The sequence below is a fragment of the Furipterus horrens genome, unplaced genomic scaffold (genome assembly GCF_987537825.1).
Source record: "Furipterus horrens unplaced genomic scaffold, mFurHor1.1.pri manual_scaffold_6, whole genome shotgun sequence".
NCBI classification, from domain to species: Eukaryota; Metazoa; Chordata; class Mammalia; order Chiroptera; family Furipteridae; genus Furipterus; species Furipterus horrens.
In genome coordinates this window covers 47,514,402-47,534,541 of record NW_028327176.1, presented here as the reverse complement: position 1 = coordinate 47,534,541, position 20,140 = coordinate 47,514,402, and positions in this window count along the sequence as shown.

Sequence of the window (20,140 nt, the reverse complement as noted above, 5' to 3'; positions counted from 1 at the left end):
CACTTTGTACTTTTGTGTCATATAAATTCTAAGAATAAAGAATGCATTAAATAAATAATAATAAATGCTATAAATTAGGTCATTAATACATACATACGGCAGATTGAATTATGCTTCCCAGTCCTTCACCATTGCCACATCCACATTTTCTGCCATGTGACTGCACAGTTCCTCAGAGACACACACAGAGGTTTGAAATGAGCATGCACACACCAGTTTTCTCTCTTGGGCTTCTGTCATCACCATGAGGAAATAATGCCTTGGCTACTTCTCTAGTCCAAGGAGCATGAGAAACATATGGAGAAGATTTGAACCCAATCTATAATTTTGAGCCATGCCCAGCTGAGCACAGACTTGTTCAGTCAACCATCTTCCCCACATGCCAGCCCTAGAGCTGATGTAGGAATGAGGAATAAATGGTCCTTGTTTTAATCTATTGAGTTTGGAAATGGTTTTGTTACACAGCACAGTTATGGAATTAGCTGACTGATGCAATGCATTTACTCTATATTAAATTTTATTTTATTAATAGTTAGGTATGACCTATTAATGAAACTTGATTTAAATAAAGTGTATAATTCCAAGTATAACAATGATCTCATCTTAAGTTTGCATGAGAAATCAATATTGATTATGTATTTCTGGGAAACTGACAAGGAAAGTCTAATATTTAAGAGCAAAAATGAACTGAGCAGTCTTCTGAAGGTCAATTCAGGCAAGGTGAGACATCATTTAAGCTTTAATCATCAGAGGTAAGAATCAGTTCTAAACAGGGTATAGTGTCTACACATGATCACCATTTAGTCCTACATATTCAGGTTCAGGTCGCTGAGAGAGAAGGTGGAAACAGTAGCAGTGCCTTGTGATAGATTGAGTGGAACACCCTGAAGCACAGGTAGTGACTGTTAATAACAACCATGTTTGTGTGGGAACACATATGAGACACCGTCTAGGGTTTCCCAAAATTTTGAGACAGAGGACATTGCAGAAAGTATGCTTTCATAAAAGTGGTGACAAGACACAGTATGAAATGTGGTTTATTATTGTTGAACATGACTCTATTTATGATGACTCCATTTGTTTTCATAGCCTAGTGAGGCATCAGGAAACTAGTTATATGGGCGTCGTTTCACACCAGTAAGTGGAGAAAAGACCTCATCATGTTGCTGCCAAGTGGGGAGTTCTGCTTGAGTTTACTACTAATTCAAAATATCCAAAAAGGCAATCTAGAAGTTTGATCAAATGAAATTCTCTTTTAATATAACTCTGTACTGAAAATTGCAGTTCATGGATATGGACAACAGTGTGGTGATTGCTGGGAAGAGAAGGGTATAAGGGGACTAAGTGGTAATGGAAAAAAAAATAAAATAAAGATTAAATTTAAAAAAGAAAAGAAAGAAAATTGCCATTCAAAATGAGAAGTAACATAGGGTAGCCAGAGAGAGAAATCAAAGCATCACTAAAGGTGTTCTGCATCTGAGAAACATCAAGTAAAAATTGGAAGAAAATAGCTGTTACTTTTTTCGATAAATTGAAAACAGAACTGCCCTTGTCTTTATTTTGAAACACTTTTTATAAAATAGTGGCAGTAGACTGATTTAACATGCTCTAGTGGTTTACTTTCAGAAAAAGAAGTCTGTTTGTTTTGGTAAAATTTGAATGGGCCATAAGTATGTGTTTACCAAAAATTAAAATGCTACCTAAACTTTGACCAAGTGTTTTAATATACACCAAACAATGTGCATTAATCCTTTTATAGTCTTTTTGACCTACCCTGTCTGCATGTTAATCATTTTCTTGTTGTGCCAATATTGTTTGCATAATAGTAGGTTTAAAATTTATGTTTTTTATTAAAAGGTGTCTGTGGAAAAGAGATTTACCATGACTCTTCAGAAAATTATATTTTTAATCAGCTGTAGAAATTCATAGTACTTCCTACATGTGGGACATCTTATTACAATGATCCAAACAGACAAAAGTCAACAAATAATCTTGTCTGTCTATTGTTAATTCTTAGAAGAACAAACATATGTTTTGAACATTGTTACTGCTAAATTAGCACAAGCAATCAGGCATTCCAGGAGAATAAAAATAAAAATGCAGAACACTATTGTATAATTACTATTTGCATTTAAATTGTTTTCTATACTTTTCTAACGTCATGTAATAATAGTAAAGTCTAACATTTACTGAGTTCTTTCTGTGTCAGTAAATAAGAGGATTATCTCAGTTAATCTTCACAATAACCCCATGATAAAGATACTATTATTATAGTGTAATATTTTACATATGAAGAAACTGAGGTTCGTGGAAACAAAAATCTTTTGTGTAAGTTTCTAGAAACTATTCAGCAGAAGCAAAGATTTAAACCTGGCATGTATGATTTTATCACCCAAGTTCTATAGCATGTTTTTATTATTAAACAGCTAATATTAGATTTAAGTATTAATTTTGAAATCACAAAGTTCAATTATGTCACTAACAAAGAAAATTCCATTATTTTGAAGAAGATAAACTCTTCAGTAAACACTTCATGAGGAGATGGTGAAGGGAGGAACAAAGTATTTACCAAAAACAAAATATATCATTTATATTTTTCACCAACTTAATGGCATGGATAGTGGCACTCCAATGGTGACTCCTTCTTTGTTAAAATAATTTACTTAAAGTTACTTTCTTGAAGTAATTTAAAACAAAAGCAACTTTGAAAGGGCAAGTATTGTAGCCCATGAGTGTTCAAACTTCCAGGATATGAAGTGCCCAACTGATATGAAAAAATATATAGGATGATGATAAATGTACAAATCAGGGGTCACAAAGCCTGAAACACAAACATTCATGCATGCATATCATGGGTGTTTACTGAGCACCTACAATGTGCATTGTCCTTGGTATGAACATAAAGCAATGAACGTGTCCGGCAAAACTGTGCCTTCATGGAGCTTACCTTCTAGTAGGGAGAGAGAAAAACAAACAAAAATATGTTCAGCTTCTTAAAGTAATAAGTACTATGGATAAAAAATAGTGGAGGGGAAGAGATAGTGATCGAGGCAATAAGATTACAGCTTTACTAGGTGAAAAGGACGTGATGTCATAGCTCCTATAAGTCAAAGTTGCAAGAAGCAGAACAATCTAGCATTGATCTTGGTAGTACCCTATCCAAGGTGGCATAGGTGTCTTGGTTGATTGATAAGCTGCATTATTAACTGATTACTTCCTGTGAACAAGTATGTAAAACTGATAGAACTCACAAGTCTTGCTCACAGGGAGCTTACTAAAGAAATGGAAGAAATAAGATACACACATACTAGAGTAAAAGGGAGGGGGAAAGAGCATTTCTACTGCACCTATCTTGAAAATATAGATCAATCAGAAATTTAGAAGAGAGGATCCCTGGAGGCAGGAGTAAGGTGGGACAAGGCAGGCTTCCTGAAGGAAGAAAATATTGAGTTTGGGCTGTAAAAATGAGTAGAATTTGATTAGGCAGAGGAGTGCTGTGTCATTCAGAAGACTGTGGGCCTCCTGAGAACAGACTCTGGGCCTGTCCTTTACTGCCCTCTGCTCATATCTATATTCCAGAAATCATCTTCTCCCAGTGAAATGTTTGAAACCATTTCCAGAGCTCTTAGGGAAGGAAGAGATATAAGAAATGTAATGAGATAGTCTTAGACTAAGGACAAAATATGGAGCTTAGGTTCCTTCCAGCCATGGGATCTTTGACATGGTACCGAACCTCTCTGAGCCTCGGCTTTCTCATTTGAAAAACAAAAACGGCACAACAATAATTGCTCTGCCTCCTTCTCAAGACTATAGTGGTACTTAAATGGGAAACAGTAAAGATAGGAGGATGTTCCTGCTGACTATAAAGTGCTATACAGCATTGGGGGCTGACAGGCACTCTTTCCTAAGAATAAGCAACTCAGAATAGACCTGTCTTACAGGGGTTTTAGAAGTCACCTCATCATTCCCTCCGCCACAGTGGTGTGTGCGGTTGACTTCTTTGCAATGTCTTCTCAGAAAACTTTCAAGATCAAAAGGTTCCTGGCCAAGAAACACAGCAGAATTGTCCTATTCCCCAATGGATTCGGATGAAAACTGGTAACAAAGTAAGGTACAACTCCAGGAGGAGATATTGGAGAAGAACCACACTGGGTATTGCACCTGAGATGGTACACATATTTATGCTGCATCCAGGTTGCTTGCATCTTACCATATCCCTGAAGAAGATCACTGCTATCTGGAAAGTAGGATGTGTTTTATTGGGAAGTCATTGGAAAAATAATTTTTCTTTTCGTTAATATTTTTCTGCACTAGTAGGTTTGTTAATTAATAAATATGTGAGGTCATTAAAAAAATCACCTCATCCAATCCCTACATTTTGCAGTTTACAGAAACTGCGCCTTAAGGAAATTAAGGAATACCTCTGAAATCATACTACTAGTAGGTGGAAGAGCCCCTTTCGAAGTTTCTAGGCTCCCTATGCTCTTCCTTCCATAGACTAATGTTTGAGTGATAGTATCACACCAACCAGTAAAGGAAAACTCTGCAGTAAGTGGATAAAAATTGCAGAAATACCTACTAGTTTAACTTCAGATATACAATTAGTTTTGTGGTCCCAGCTAAAGTCCAATGTCCTATTTGCTCTAGAGATAGTATTTTAGCCAGTGCCTGTGAGGTGTCACTACCTCCCACTTGAAGCACTTTCCATGTGGCAAGACTGTAAGACTTATAGCAGACTAAACTGAGAGAGTGTTACCTACTTAAACTGTTTTTCTGACTTAATAAGAATTTTTCATCTACAGCAAGCCATTTTAAAATATTGTCTATACACAAACAGTCACTCTGAATAATAGGTCTGCACACAGTAAATGTCACCTCTCTAAATCACACGGGACCTCAGCGGCACAGCAGAGAAGGCTCCATAACAGTTTAAACTTCAGCCTCTCATTTATTATGGATGTGTTTATAAATCTCAGAGGGCACTTTTCCGCCTCCTGGGAAATCCAAAAATGGTGCCGTTGTTTGTCAGGGTGACTTGTCCAGGATGTTGAGGTCCTGGTCATCCTTCTTACCTCCACAACCTATTTGGTTCCAAAATGGGCCAAGGTTATTGTCAAAGGTGCCATTTTCTCATCTCTGATGGTGAGGGAAAACTCTGTCCCAGAAAAGGTATATGAGCACTTTGAAAACTGGGGTTTAGAGAATGAATGTAGGAGCTTTTTTTCTTCCTTCCTTTTTTTTCCCTTTACCTTGAATAAATGATCTTCTCTAAGAAAGTGCTTTGAGTTTCTCACACGAGGGAAGCAAAAGACAGCTTACACAGCAATGGCATTGAAAAACTCCTTAGCCGCTCCCATCTGTCTTGGTTAGTATGAATACTTTAGCATTAAGTGGAGAAAAGGAGAATCCATCAATAGTTAATAACTGACCTTAAGATGGGAATTCAAAGTTCACCACAATTACACCCAAGTGTCAGAGAACACACATGGGACATTATCAATATATTTGACTACAAGAGCCTGGGATAGCAAATTTAAATACCATCAGAGAAAGAACTGGGCATTATTTTTAATGAGAAAATATTATTACCATATCCTGCAGCCTATACTAAGGTACTGAAAGTCAAAATTCTCAGTTGGGAATGGTTGTGGAAAGGTAAGCATAATCAGAAAGAGCAAATAAGAGTCAGGCTAAAATTCTATGCTGTGGCCAGTTTGTAAACAAATTGTTTCCTAGATTCGAAGGGAGACTGTATTTAAAAGGTAGAAATGTGGTTAGGCCAAAGGTTAAAAAATACCTTTATGCAGAGATGCTTAACATAGATTTTCATGGGATAAAATGCAACTTAAAGCCACAATGATGTATTACTACGCTAAAATGGCTAAAATTTAAAAGATTGACTACACCAAATGCAGGACAACTGGAATTCTCTCCTGCACTGCTGGTGGGAGTATAAAAGGGTAGAGTTACTATGGACAGTTGTCAGTTTCTTTAAAAATTAAGCACACACAAACCTTATTTCCCAGCTATTTCATTTCTCGCTATTTATTTTGAAAAATAAAAAAATGTACATGTTCATAAAGAGATTTGCACAAGTATATTCATAGCAGCTTTATTCATAATGGCAAAACTTTGGAAACAACCAAGGAGTGATAAACTTTTATGTCATATTCATAGAATGAAATACTACTCAGCAATACAACGAAATGAATCAAAGTTACTTAGAAGTACATGAATCTCATAAACATTATGTTGAGCACAATAAGCTGGACACAAGAGTATGTAACATATAATTCTCTTTATATAAAGTTCAAGAACTGGCAAAACTAGTTAATAGGAATAGAAATCAGAAGAGTGGTTTCCTCTTGGAGAGAAAGGGGACAGAAGAGAGACGTGAGATGAATTCCTAAGGAGAGAGTGATGCTTGGTGTTGGTTGTCAGCTGCATGGGTGTGTACACACAGATTCAACTTTAGACTAATTTCTATTCATTTTAATGTAAGTGATTATAGTTCAATTAAAATTTTTAAAATATGTAGATTAAGAACTATGAAGCTGATTGTCTTCCTGGCTTTAAGTGTTATAAATCTTTACCCAAAGTGTGGTCCACAGGGTAGCCACATCAACTGAATGAGGTAAGAGTGCAGAATCTGAGGCTCTAGCCCAGACTTACTGAGTCAGAATATGCAATCTAGTATGAAATCCAGAAGAGTTACGTATACTAGTCCTCTCTTTCCTGCAGGGGATACATTTCCTGGTAGGTATCAAATTTGATAGGACTCAACCATCCATCAACACAGCCACAGTTACAAAATGAAAATTAATTATTTCTATATGTTGGAGGGGGTCTTTTCTAAAAACAAGAAGCATGGTACAAAGATATTTCAATGAAAGGGAAAGAATTGCATGGAAGACATTACCCGTTGCTTATTCAGAAACCGTTCTTCTTTTCTTCCTTACTAATAGAACCTGGGTATAGTCTGGGGCAAAATACATCTAGCTAAAATCCTCCATTTCCCAGTCTCTCTCACAACAACCAATGTCAACAAGATATAAACAAAAGTCATTATGTGGGATTCCTTGAAGTCCTGAGTATGTACGTAGTTCACACTTTTGTCTCTGAGCACTCTTTCTGCATAGAACATGGATGTCATGGCTGGAGTGCCAACTGCCATCTTGAACAATGAGGACTACCAATTTTTGAGACTGGATGCCTTTTGAGGACTACCAATCCTTAACAAAAATTAAATCTCTATTATATGTGGGGCTCTTCTCTTAGGTATAGCTAATTCTAAGTGGCACTGGTGGGTAAAAAATAAACAACCATTTAGATAAATTTAGAAGTCTTTAACATTTCTCTATGTAATGTCTCCTGGTTTAGAAGTTTGACCTTTAGAATCATACAATTTTAGAGTTGAAAAAAACCTTAGAGAATATCTAAGTAAAAACCTCTCATATTATAAGTAAGACAAGAAAGAGTTACAGTGATTTGCCCAAGACTTTGCCAGGAGTTACTTATCAAATATCCATTATTATCAGCATTTATTAAGTACACATTGTTATGGCTGTCAATGAGGTACTTTCCAGTATTCAGAAAGTCAGTCTTCTTTCTAGGATACCTTATGTGCCTTTCAATGCATTGCCTTTTCTTGTATAAATCTATAATGAAGTGTAGATCTAATATATACTTTAATAACAAAAATACTAGGGAGAGAACCTTGTCTTTTTAAGCTCTGCCATATCTCCCATAATAAATATGAGCTGACAGAGAGTCAATGATCATTTTTAATCCATTTGTGTGTGTGCATGTGCATGTGCGTGTGTGTGCATGTGTGTGTTTCCAGAAGAGACATTGATAGTGTGAAAGCCATTTTTAGAGAAAGCATCTCAAACTGCTGAAGGAGAATGATGCCTGACAAGCATTTCTTTTATTGAATAATCCAGTTTACAAATGCTTCCAGACAGACTGAGGGGACTTGACTAGGTTAAAAATATGACAACCGCTATCAAAACCCAGATGAAAAGTGTGCTGTGAATCATGAAGGTGGGGGCAGGAAGATTCTCCTCAATGAACTCAGCTATTTTAGTAGACCTTCTTGTCTAGGTACAAAACTGTTCTCCTTTATAACAGAATCCCGTTCAGGGAAAAAAGGAGAGGGTTGAATTGCTCTACGTACTTTGCAAGATCTGCTACTTGTGTGTGTTTGGAAGATTCTGAAGTACTGTGACCTGGGTGCAGACTGACAGCTGAAAATAAATCAAGGGAGCAGTTGGGAAAAAAGCACTTGAGTAGCCAACTTGCCTGTTTCATAGATCCTTACAGGGAATATAGGCAGGCTGGGGCATTTTTGTCTTAGCAATTACTATTGAGATTCCCCACTGTGGCGCTCCGTGGGGATTTGCTAAAAAGGTTAATGGCATCTATCAGATTTACAGGGTGCAACAAGGAGGTTGGCATGTTCCCCGGTGCAAGGTGTAATGTCACCTGTGTGGGCTGAGCAGTCCACATTCATTACCATTCATTGGCCAAATGGCCCAGGTTTTAACCAGCCTTGAAATGTAATCTGTCAACAGTTGAGCATTCATAGCAAGAAAAGTGGCAAGGGGGATTCTGAGAGAGATGACAATAGAACTGGTATATTCTGCCATCAGCTGATGGACCTTCTAAGAAAATTAAGAGATGGGTGCCTGCAATGAAAAGTTGAGACAGTATACAATCAAGGTGAATATAAAAATTCAGACCCTGTAGTGCAACTTCTAAAAATAACTTCTTTAAGGCACCCGCAGGCATCCTACTAGAGCTCTGTATAAAGCTGTTGTTTCCCATCCACTTGTTCCACACTGAGTTTTCAAAAAACTGTTTAGATTTGTGTAAATATGTGACTCTAATTGGCTTTCCAATTTCACAGCTTATCAAAGGCAGAAAGGGGGGGTCAACAACATTTCAAAAACAATAAACACATTTGATGCAATGGTCTATGATTCTCCCCAATGTTTTTACCGGCGATTGGAGAAACAGATGGTTAGATTTTCTAGGAAGCTTAAAACAGAAGCTCAGCTAATACAAAACTGCTCAGCTATCAGATGGGGCAGATCCGTTCTGTCCCTCCTCCACCCCTTTTTTTCCCAAACCACAACCCATCACAGGGAGGATTTAGCTTCACAAAAAGATATTTACCAGGAAGTTTTCTGCAGAAGAGAAGGGCACGCTTTGTTAATCCAGATGCATTTTATTTTTCCTGGATCCAAGATTTATGAAAGCAGTATGCTCATATTTCTCCATATACAGTAATTGGAACTCATTATGCTAATTGTATTTCCATTATCACTAATTAACAATCAGAGTGACCTGGCCCAGAGTCTAATTTGTCTTTAATCTGTTTTTGTATAGGGAGTTTTACCCTGTAATTTCAAGGTGATAATTCTATTCAGTGCAACTTTATGAATTGCAGAAGGTAACACTTTTGATGCTGGATGCTATCTGCTTGCAAATGTTTGGGGATATACTTGCATATGCCCTCTCACTGATGAAATAGATACTTCACCTATGAACCATAAGAGTAGCCTTCGTAATTCTTGCTCAGATTGACTGTCTAGTCAAAGCAATGAGACAGTTGCCTGTACTAAAACTCCAGCTCTCTATTTAAAATATATAGTACTTAGACTAAAAAGCAGTAGACACTTGCTTTCATCAAGAAGTAAAAAATGTGTTTCAAGTACTTTCTAATGATAACTTAACACTTTTAAAATACTTTCATGTGACAAATCTCTTGTAAAGAGAGAAACGACAGGTCTGGATCATCAATAAATTTGCTTATCATAAAAAGTGAGATATGGAAGGGAGAGATGAAATACATTCAGGGTACCCTCTCGCAGAAGATGTATTTATTATTTATCAGGCAGATCTATAGCAGTGGGATGGTATGGAGGAAGGAACCTGAATTTGGAGCCCAAGGTTCTGAGTTCAAGCCCACTCTCAATGCTTAATATAAAACACCACTCTGTCTCTGATTATTTTTTCATCATCTTTAAAACTGAGATAACACATCTGATTGAGGTAAATCATTGAGACAACAGTAAGCAGATTAAAAGTGAGGACTTGGGAGTTATACTCAGTTCAAATTTGGACTCCATCACATATTAGCTGGTGGCCTTAGCTAATGTTTGTTTTTCTAAATATATTTAAAATTGGGCCTATAATAATTCTTACTTTATAGAGCTGTTTTGAGATTACACTAATAAAGATTAATGTGTATAAAATGCTTTGGCCAATCCTGGGGACTCGTGGTACAAATATTACAAAGGCTAGCTCTGATTTGGAAGAAATAGACATGTTAAAGTTCTTGGTAAACAAGAGAACATCCTACACGGATGGTTTGTGATCATTGTGATGTGTTGTTTTATTCTGGGGATTGAAGTGAACATTATCGCTTCAGTCACTGAACTGAACATCATCACTTCAATCACTGATTCATTGCAAAGAAAAGACTTCCGTTGGTAATGAATGCAAATTACACTGAAAGAGAGAGGAACAAAGGAGAGAGAGCACAAAGAAAGCTGCACATGAGAAATTAATTTTAGAAAATATGCCTTTGTTTTTCCTAAGAAACCTTGGAAATTTCAGATCTACCTACTCAGGCACTGATTTCTAATCTGAGTAAGTAATACCTTAAACTGTCTCTAGTCCTGTGTGTTCCACCAGCTCTGTCTCTTTAGCATTTCTCTCTGTGTGTCTTTCAGAGCACCAGTGAAGTCAGCAACTTTGAGATTAGGGTTAGGGTTAGGGTTAGGATTAGAAAGAAGCCTCTCTGTGATATCCTACTCCCACTGCTACCCAGCCCTCTGGAAACACTTGAGAACCAGTTGGATAACCATGCTTCTTCTTCCACAGAATGCATCAAGTTTTCATGTTCTCAGGAGACCTTAGTTTGGCCTCTTCTTTTACTTGACAGGGAGACTTTTCTGAATCCCAAGGGCAGATACAATTGTAGCTCTATAGCATACCCTCGTTTCATAGGTACTTACGCACAAAAACTAGTTGCTCTTCCTTGTCCATGGTGTAAATCACAGGATGTCACATAATCAACAAAATAATCTTAATCAAGGCTTCACCGTCTGGCTTTATATAACAATTCCAACACCCCGTTGATGTTTTCTAACTTCCCTTCTGCTAGACCAGATGGTGCATGTTCTAGCCTCTTTATTATCTTTTACTGACCAGAGTGCTCTGTCCAAAGATCATTGTAGGATACTCCCCATGCTGTGTGCAGCAGTGGCCCTGTCCTGCCTGTTAAACATTGCGGTCTTGGCTAATGACTATCATTTCTAAACCTGAGCTTCCTTCCAAAGTCACTGGCTAGTCCATAATTATTTTATAACACAACTACTTTGGTCTTCACACAACCAGTGTGAGCTCTCTTCTTTAGGTAGAAGCGAAGTCCAACTGGAGTCTTTTCTGTATGGCAAAAAGCTCCCTCACAAGAAGAGTGTGCAATCAGCATCCACCAGTAATCACAATGTCTGCTTCCTATTGTGTTAAAAAGGGAAAGAAATCTCCACTCTATACAGAAGAAGCTGGACCATTATGTTTTATTCACATACAGTATCATAGCTCAATTATTTCTAGACCTCTGTCTTTCATTCATCTGTCTATAATAAGCCCTAAAGCCCATTTAAAAAATAAACAAAATAACTGATGTATCTTAACATCAGTGGAATCATGACTTGAAAAGAAGACAATTGGGAGTCCATTAAATCTGTGGATCATTTTAAACAGGGATCATCAAATCTATCCTTATCCTGCTCTGTATGTGCATTCATACACATGTGTTGGTGCATGTGTGTGTGAAACTAGTAGCACCAACTTCATTTCAAAATAGCAATGTCTTCTTTATAAAAATCATTTTAGAAATTATATCTTCAAACAAGCAAGTTTTCTAGACTTTATTCTGATCTCTCCAAAACACATACTCACATGATACAATGAGTAGGTAATATAGAAGATGTATAGAATTGAAAGAAAACATTGGTATCTAATTTCCAAAAAATACACATCAATCACTGAGTGAATAAATATGCTAACTTGGTGCCATTTTTCTGTGGTTTCTGACAGAACTGAAAAATCACAGCACAGAAAGATTTTATCAGAAAAGATTTTGAGTTTGTTGTTTAGGAAGATATATCTGCAAGTATCCCACTTTTCCCTAATGACTATAGAATGTAAATAATCTCATTATAATCATATTTCATGTAAATTTTATCTCTGGATGAGGTAGGTTTCCTTCTACGTAATTTCTTTTATGTTTTTTTTTAATTTCTCTGACCAGCAAGAACAATATGTGTTTGGTCCATTAGTTAAGATGGACCCCAGTAAACTCAAAGCTTTGTTCATTGTAGACCATCTTACCACAGGACACATCAGCTGTATTGTCTTCCCAGAATATATCTCCCAAGTTTCCATCCTGACAACATGTAAAGGATTTCCTAGAACATGCATAATCCATGTTTATATCATAAAGCATATTCCAAACCACAAACAAAAGATATGGTCAATAGGTTATCGTTAAAACTACCAATTTTCCACTTACCTTCATGACCATAATTCAGTTACCTAGAAGAAACAGCAACCAACTTTTTATTTCTTCTCCAGAAATTTAGGCCAATACCATAAAATGCAAATTTTAGCCCATGCACTCTATCAAGACAGGCTAATGTGGTTAACTTCTTCTCCAAGCCTATGCAAAGACTTTACATAATTCTTCCTTTATTGGTGAGGTTTCTAGGGATTGGGACACTTTTAGTTCTTCCTTTTCTATTTAAGAGGAGAAATGGAAGTCCTTCATTCTCCAATTGCTGAGTGTATTACTGTCCTCCATTTGCATACTGTCTCATGATTTGCATGTGGGGGCAGCCAAAAGGTCTCAGAATCATTTTCCTATAAAAACCATTTCCTTACTGATAAGCTTTTCTTTAAGCATGGACAAAGGAAATGGGTCAGACTGGATTTCTGAAACTACTTAAGGAAACATCTCCCAGATTGAGCAGTACACTCCAGGCTTAATAAAGCATCCAAAGAGCTCTAATTTTTCTCAAGTCATGCACAGAAAACACTCCAAATGTCTCCCCTTTCCCATATTCTTCCCAGTATCTGAACATGGCCTTCATCCTGCATGAATTCCGTGATCTTGCCCCCAATTATACTGGGAACTTTTCAAAGGATATTGTTTATTATTCTTTATTTTCTATAGACCACAAAGTGTTATTAGATATAATTTCTCTCTCTCTCTCTTCTTTTTTTAATTACAGAATTTTTTCCACTTCTTTCAGTATCATTCTTACTCCATGTAGAATGAAAAACTTAGTTAATTCACTTAGCTACTCTAAAATGTCTTTTTGATAGCTATCTTTGGTTTTCAGGTTGTTTTATAATTCCAGATCATTTAAACTTTTTCTAACTTCATTATTACCTGAAGTAGAAAGCAAAACTGACTTAAGTTATCTAGCCATGACCTCTATTTTTGCAAATCATGCAGAGAGTTTGCATGTGCTATTTAATACATCCTTTTATCCCCTTGGGATTATATTTTTGGTGGAGGATCCCCTGCTCCTCAACTCCCTCTATGCACACTGCCTATGAAACCAGAGCCTCTAAATTTGGAAACAGGATGGATGTTGGGGTCCTCAATGTGAATCTCATGGAATGGTATGTGATGTGTTTTTAACAAGATTGGTTGACTTGAACTTCATTTAAAATTAGTTGATACTAATCTATTTGTGCCTGCTGGATGGAGGTGTTCATTTTATTCTTTCATTCATCCATTAATTGATTACTTATGAAAAAAGTCTCTATGATAATCCCTTTGTTGGCTCTTAAAATATGGGCTAATTAAGATACAGTTGCTAGATTTCCGGCCAAGATGGAGGCGTAGACAGACATGCTCCATCTCCTTCCACAACTAAGAAGAAATAAAACTACCTCAAAACTAGAAGCAACCAGAAGTTCCAGAAAATCAAAGTGCATGGAAGTCCAGCAAACAAGGATATAAAGAAGAAATACTCATCAGACAGGTAGAAGGGGCAAAACCCAGGCGGAAAGACACGGTGCGTTGGTGGCAGCAGCAGCAATAGCAGCAGGCCAGCGGAAGGTGCCGTCACACGTTTTAAGAAGTCAGGAGGGACACCTGGGGAGCATTCCCAGCTCCTCACCAGAGCAGCTCACTGTCCCACCTCCAGGGAAAATCAAGCCTCATCGCTTTTGACTGTGCAAACCAGTGGGAGTTGAGACAGAGGCAGAAAGTGCCAGTCTCAGCAGAGTCTGCTTGTTCAAAGGGCCCCCACAAACCTACAACATCTGCAGACCTACCCACTCTTGGAACAACGGCCAGGGCAGCAGCTAGAGGGGCGCCGGTCTGGTGCGGAAGTGGGAGAGGTGCCTGGAAAAGAAGCGAGTGCTGGGAAAGCGGCATTGTTCCTTCTCAGACCCCTACCCCGCATAGTGCCACAACATGGTGAAATAGGTCGCCCGTTACTGACGAATACCTAGGGCTCAACCCCTTACAATGCAGTAGGAGTGACAGCTCTCTCTGGGACACAGAAGCAAACAAATGCAAGAGACATCCAGCCAAGATGGAGGCCTAGATGACACGCCCTGTCTCCCTCCACAACTAAGAAGGAACACAACTACTGCAAAACCAGCAATAACCGGAAGTTCCAAAAAATAAATGGAAGTCCAATGTATGAAGTTATAAAGAAGTGGTGCTCATCTGGACAGGTAGGATGGGTGAAGCCGGAGAGGAGAGGTCAAGCTGTGCTGTCCGTGGCAGCAGCAGTGACGGCAGCAGGACAGTGGTAAACACAGACACCCATATTTAAGGGGAGGCGAGAAGCGCCTGGGGATCACCCCCAGCTGCAGACCAGACCCATCAGCTTGCGATTCCAAAACCGGGGAAGGCAGACCCCCATTGCCTTGGACTGTGAGGCCTGATGGGGGTGGGGACGGAGGAGGAGGCTCCTGGTCTCTCAGCGGAGATTGAATGGCAGGAATTTATCTTGGACCCCCGCCCCCACAGAAAACACCCAACTGTGATGAGTGCACAGGGCTCCCCCCCACCCCATAGTGTAATAGGTGTGACAGCCCTGCCCAGGAAGCAAAGGTAAACACAAAACTGTTCAGGATGGCACAGATCATGATAGAGATCTCGGTGACATAGCTGACCAGACAGCAAATTTCTAATCTAACGAAGCAGCAGATAGGAAATCTTTCTGACGCACAGTTCAGAGCTTTGCTTATGAAAGCGCTCATAGACCTAACAGCAGATCTTAAACAAGACAGGGAAGGAATGAAGGCTAGTCATTCTGAAATGAACAAAAACACATACAAAACTAGTGGTGAGGGTGAGAAAACCAGGGATCAAATCACCAAATCGGAACATAGGGAAGGAACAAACAGTCAACCAGTGCAGAAAGAGGAAATGAGAAGTGAGGAAAATGAGGAGAGGCTCAGAAACTTATTGGACAGCTATAAGTGGGCAAACATCCAAATCATAGAGTTGCCAGAAGGTGAATAATAAGAACAAGAAATGGAAAAATTATGTGAAAAAATAATGAAGCAGAACTTCCCTAACTTGGGGAAGGAAATAGACTTACAGGTCCAGGAAGCACAGAGAGTTCCAAAACAACTGGACCCAGCGAGAACCACACCAAGACATATTATAACCAAAATGTCAAAAATTAAGGATAAAGAGAGAATCTTAAAAGCAGCAAAAGAGAAGAAGAGAATTACATAGAAAGGCGTCCCAATAAGACTCTCAGCTGATTTCTCAAAAGAAACTCTGACGGCAAGAAGGGACTGGCAAGAAATATTCACAGTAATGAAAAGCAAAAACCTACAACCACGATTACTCTATCCAGCGAAGCTGTCATTCAGAATAGAAGGGTAGAGAATGTGTTTTTAGGACAAAGTAAAACTGAAGGAGTTCATCAGATTCAAACCACTGTTATATGAGATGTTAAAGGGACTTATTTAGGAGAAAGGATCAAAACTATGAATGTTAAAATGAAAACTGTATCACAACAACCAACAACCAAAGCTAGGGAACCAAAACAAAGGCAAACTAAGTAGGCAATGAGAGTGTTAAAAGTATTATAGGTATGGGAACATTATGTGGGGAGGTCAGCAGGGAGAGGGAAGGGGGGAAAGGGAGGGAGATGGTATAGGAATTAGGAAGCACAGTAGGAGGGACTGGAGTAGACAGGAAGATGTTCAGAGGGACTATAGGCACAACCAATGGGCATGGACTAAGGGGGGGTAACTGGAGGGAGGGATGTCAGTGGGTGGAGGGGAACAAAGGGAAAAGAAGTTGGGACAACTGTAACAGCATAATCAATAAAGCATATTAAATAAAAGATACAGTTGCTGACTTCAAGGGAAACAGTTTAAAAAAACAAACCACACCTAGATTACTAAATATAGTTTTATGAGAACAGAGACTTTGTTAGTCAATAAACAGCTGTCACAATACTGAGAGGTGCCTAGCACATCAAAGATGCTCAGTGAATATTAGATGAATAAAGCATAATAATAGCAGAGGCTTAGTTTGTCTTTTCATTGTTACATTCTCAGCACCTACAACAGAACCTAGCTCACAAAAGGAGTTCAATAAATATTTAGCACTAGCAATGTGATGGACTTGTAACTAGTGTGTTGTGATGATGATAACAACAATAATAAGAAAATATACTGACATTTACTGTGTACCAGTATGTGTTTGAAAAATATTTTAATCTTCATAGAAATCCTATAAAGTAAGGACTATTACTACCCCCATTTTCAGATGAGAAAAAGTTTAGTAACTCATGTAAGCCACATATCTAGTATTTATAGAGCCAAGATTTAAAAGCAAATGATCTGCTTCAGAAACATACCCTCTTAAGTACTTTACTATTCTGTCCAATGCAGGTTTGCACAACTGACTAGGATTCAACTGCAGCCAGACTTTGATTTCTTTTTATTTTTAATTCTTGTATATAGATGGGAATTTTATTTTTTGTTGACTTTATTAAGGTGACATTGGTTAATAAAATTCTATAGGTTTCAGGTATACAATTCTATAATACATTACAATAGGTACAGGCAAAAGTAGTATTTGGAGGGATAAAGTCGTAATTGGAACCTCACTGAGATATTAAAGTGGCCAGAGCTAGGACTACCACCAAATACAACCCATTTTTCTTCTACCATATTCTCAGGTTTCTCTTTTCCTTTTGTCTTCAACCAACCACTGAAAGAGGTGGAGTGAGAAAAAAAAAACCTTTCTGTGGGAGGCCAGAGACTCACATTCTGGATCTCTTTTATCACTTTCTTGCTTATCATACTTGTCAAGTCATTTTGCTTCCTTGACATCAGTAGCTCTTTCTGTTAAGTGGTGATAATTTCCTACAACTTAAATGCCTCGAGGATGACTACATTATCTCCAGAAATCATTTCCAGGTCTAAGATGTTCAATTTCTAAGGCTATAGACCTATTTTAACATCTCCATGAACTATGCCTCATATGGTGGATTGAATGTGTCCCCCAAAAAGATATGTGGAGGATGTGCTCTTATCCTCTTTGGAATAAGAGTCTGCAAATATAATTAAACTAAAAATCTCAATATGAGATTGTTCTGGGTTAGAGTAGAGTCTAAACCTAATGATAGTATCCAGATAAAAGGCAGGAAAAGAGAAGACATGGACAGACCCAGAGAAGAAGGCCATGTGAAGAGAGAAGCAGAGATTGGAATGATGAATCTGTAAGCCAAGAAACATGAAGAATTGTCAACAACCACCAGAAGCTAAAGGCATGAAACAGATTCTCTTTCAAAAAGGAACCAACTTCACCAACATCTTGATTTTTGACTCTGGCCTCCAGTATTGTGAAAGAATAAATTTCTGTTTTGTTAAGACACCAAATTTGTGGTAATTGGTTATGGAAGACCTAGAAAATTAATATACTTATTAAATAATTTTGGTTTTCTACTTCTCTATGCTATTGAAAATGGAACATTGCTATCTGTTTTACTTTTTTTTTTTGCTTTATAGATGCTTTGATATTTTAAGATTATTTCTTAAGTAATAATTCACAGACCTTGAGAAAACACTGTTTCCCCCAAGGATTCTTTTTTTTTTTTAGAAATATGAGATCTGCATTTACTAGAAAATACATTTTCTCTGCTAAAAATGTGTTCTGGAAAACATATGTCAAACATCTATTAGAAGCTTTTAGACTTACCTGACAAAAAAATTAGCTGTGGACCAAGATATAATTGTTTTTCAAAATCCCATTCTAGTGCATGAAACACACACTTACTTTTCAAAATAGACAATTAATGCCATCTGCTTTGTTTCTGGATTCTAAGACCAAATGACTCGTATTTTCAGACAACTTTTCCCCTTGGAATAAGGGTTTTTAAATAAGGTATCTTCCCTTTCAAAAAGAGGCTCAGTCACTGGCTTTATTTTGGAATTTAAAATGCCCACCGTTTATGGATGTTGACTCATATTTGTGATCAAGATTTCATCAATTAGGTAAAAGATTGCTAAATGTCACTCTTGTGCTCTACTCCTAAAGTAACTGTGTGACTATATGCTTAGGAAAAGATCACATGATTATAAAATAATTCTATGATCTAGGAGATTACTTAGTAATTATACTTAATACTATAGTTCTAATAGTAGTTATTATGAAAGTTTATTATAAAAGGCAGAAATGGTCGCATCTGTATTCTAATTATACCTGCCACAATAGAAGTTAATGTTAATTTAAGTGATTTATAGTTATTACAGTAAATCAATTAAAAATGTATACTGGTAGTGATAACTAACCTTCAAAAGAACAAATGTCAAATTAGTATGAGAAAAGTTAAAGGAGAGTCACCTATGACCTAATTCTGTTTGGTTTTCTTTGCTCAGAAAATGCTTCCACCATTCTCTTCCTATGAGCTTATTCATTTCTTTTTTTTTTTAAGTATATTTTATTGATTATATTGTTACAATAGTTCCAATTTTTTCCCCTTTACTCCCCTCCATCTAGCACCCCTCTAGCTTATTCATTTCTATCTATCTCTGCAGCATGTCAGTACTTGGCATGTGGAAATATTTTATAAATATGTACTAAACAAATGAATAAGTAACTTGCAATATTTATTTTTATCCATCTAAAATTATATGGTGAGATCCATCTAAAATTATTCCAGATTGATGCTCTTAATATTTTAGGATCATTAACTCTTTTGAGAGTGATATAAAAGTTTCTGTCCAGTAAAGTGTATATAAACACAAAATTTTCCCAACACTTGCAAGAAGCCCATTTATGGCACTCAAGTTAAAAACAATGGGTCCAGAGAAGGGCAGTATTTCATAGACCATTCTATCTACCACCAGGAGCTTGGGACTAGGTCCATTCCCAAAGGAACTGATAGTAGATTGCTTTCACAATTTTCCCTTTCTCCATTATTTAAAGAAGTATGTGGAAAAGTAAATAAAGGTTTCACTCATAGTTTATTTTGCTTCACATTCACTTTTAAATTGTCTACCATAGGAAATTATGCAAAATCTATCCCTTTGATAGGAGATGACAAAAACAAAAACATACATTTCTAAACACAAATACACAGCCCATTAAAAAGACATGTGTGAGACACAAACTTTCTGGTTCACAGGAGATATTTGTCCTTGGTCCTGAAACATTGTTCATCACACATTCCTAAATGCAGACACCAGTGAGAAGTCTCTAGTGATAAATCATCACCTAGAATGATTGGCTCCTGGTCTAGACGGTCCTAAGTCAGAGATTGCGTAGACCTTGGAAGTGCAAGACAGAGGCATTGCCTTGAAAAGCTTACTATTTCACAGATGAAACTATGGTAATGCTGAGAAAATACCACATAACAATATAACAGTATCAAAGTGCACAATCATAAATGATACTGAATCCAGAGAACAGTCATGTTGAGAACTGAAGTAGTTGGTCAACTTTTGAGTCAAGGTGGCAAAGAAATATAACCTACTTTATAGTCCCCAATTTCACTTTAATGGAGACCTAATATGTGAATATAGAGAAGAATAAAATTATTATAAAAGTCCAATTTAATTATGAGTTACA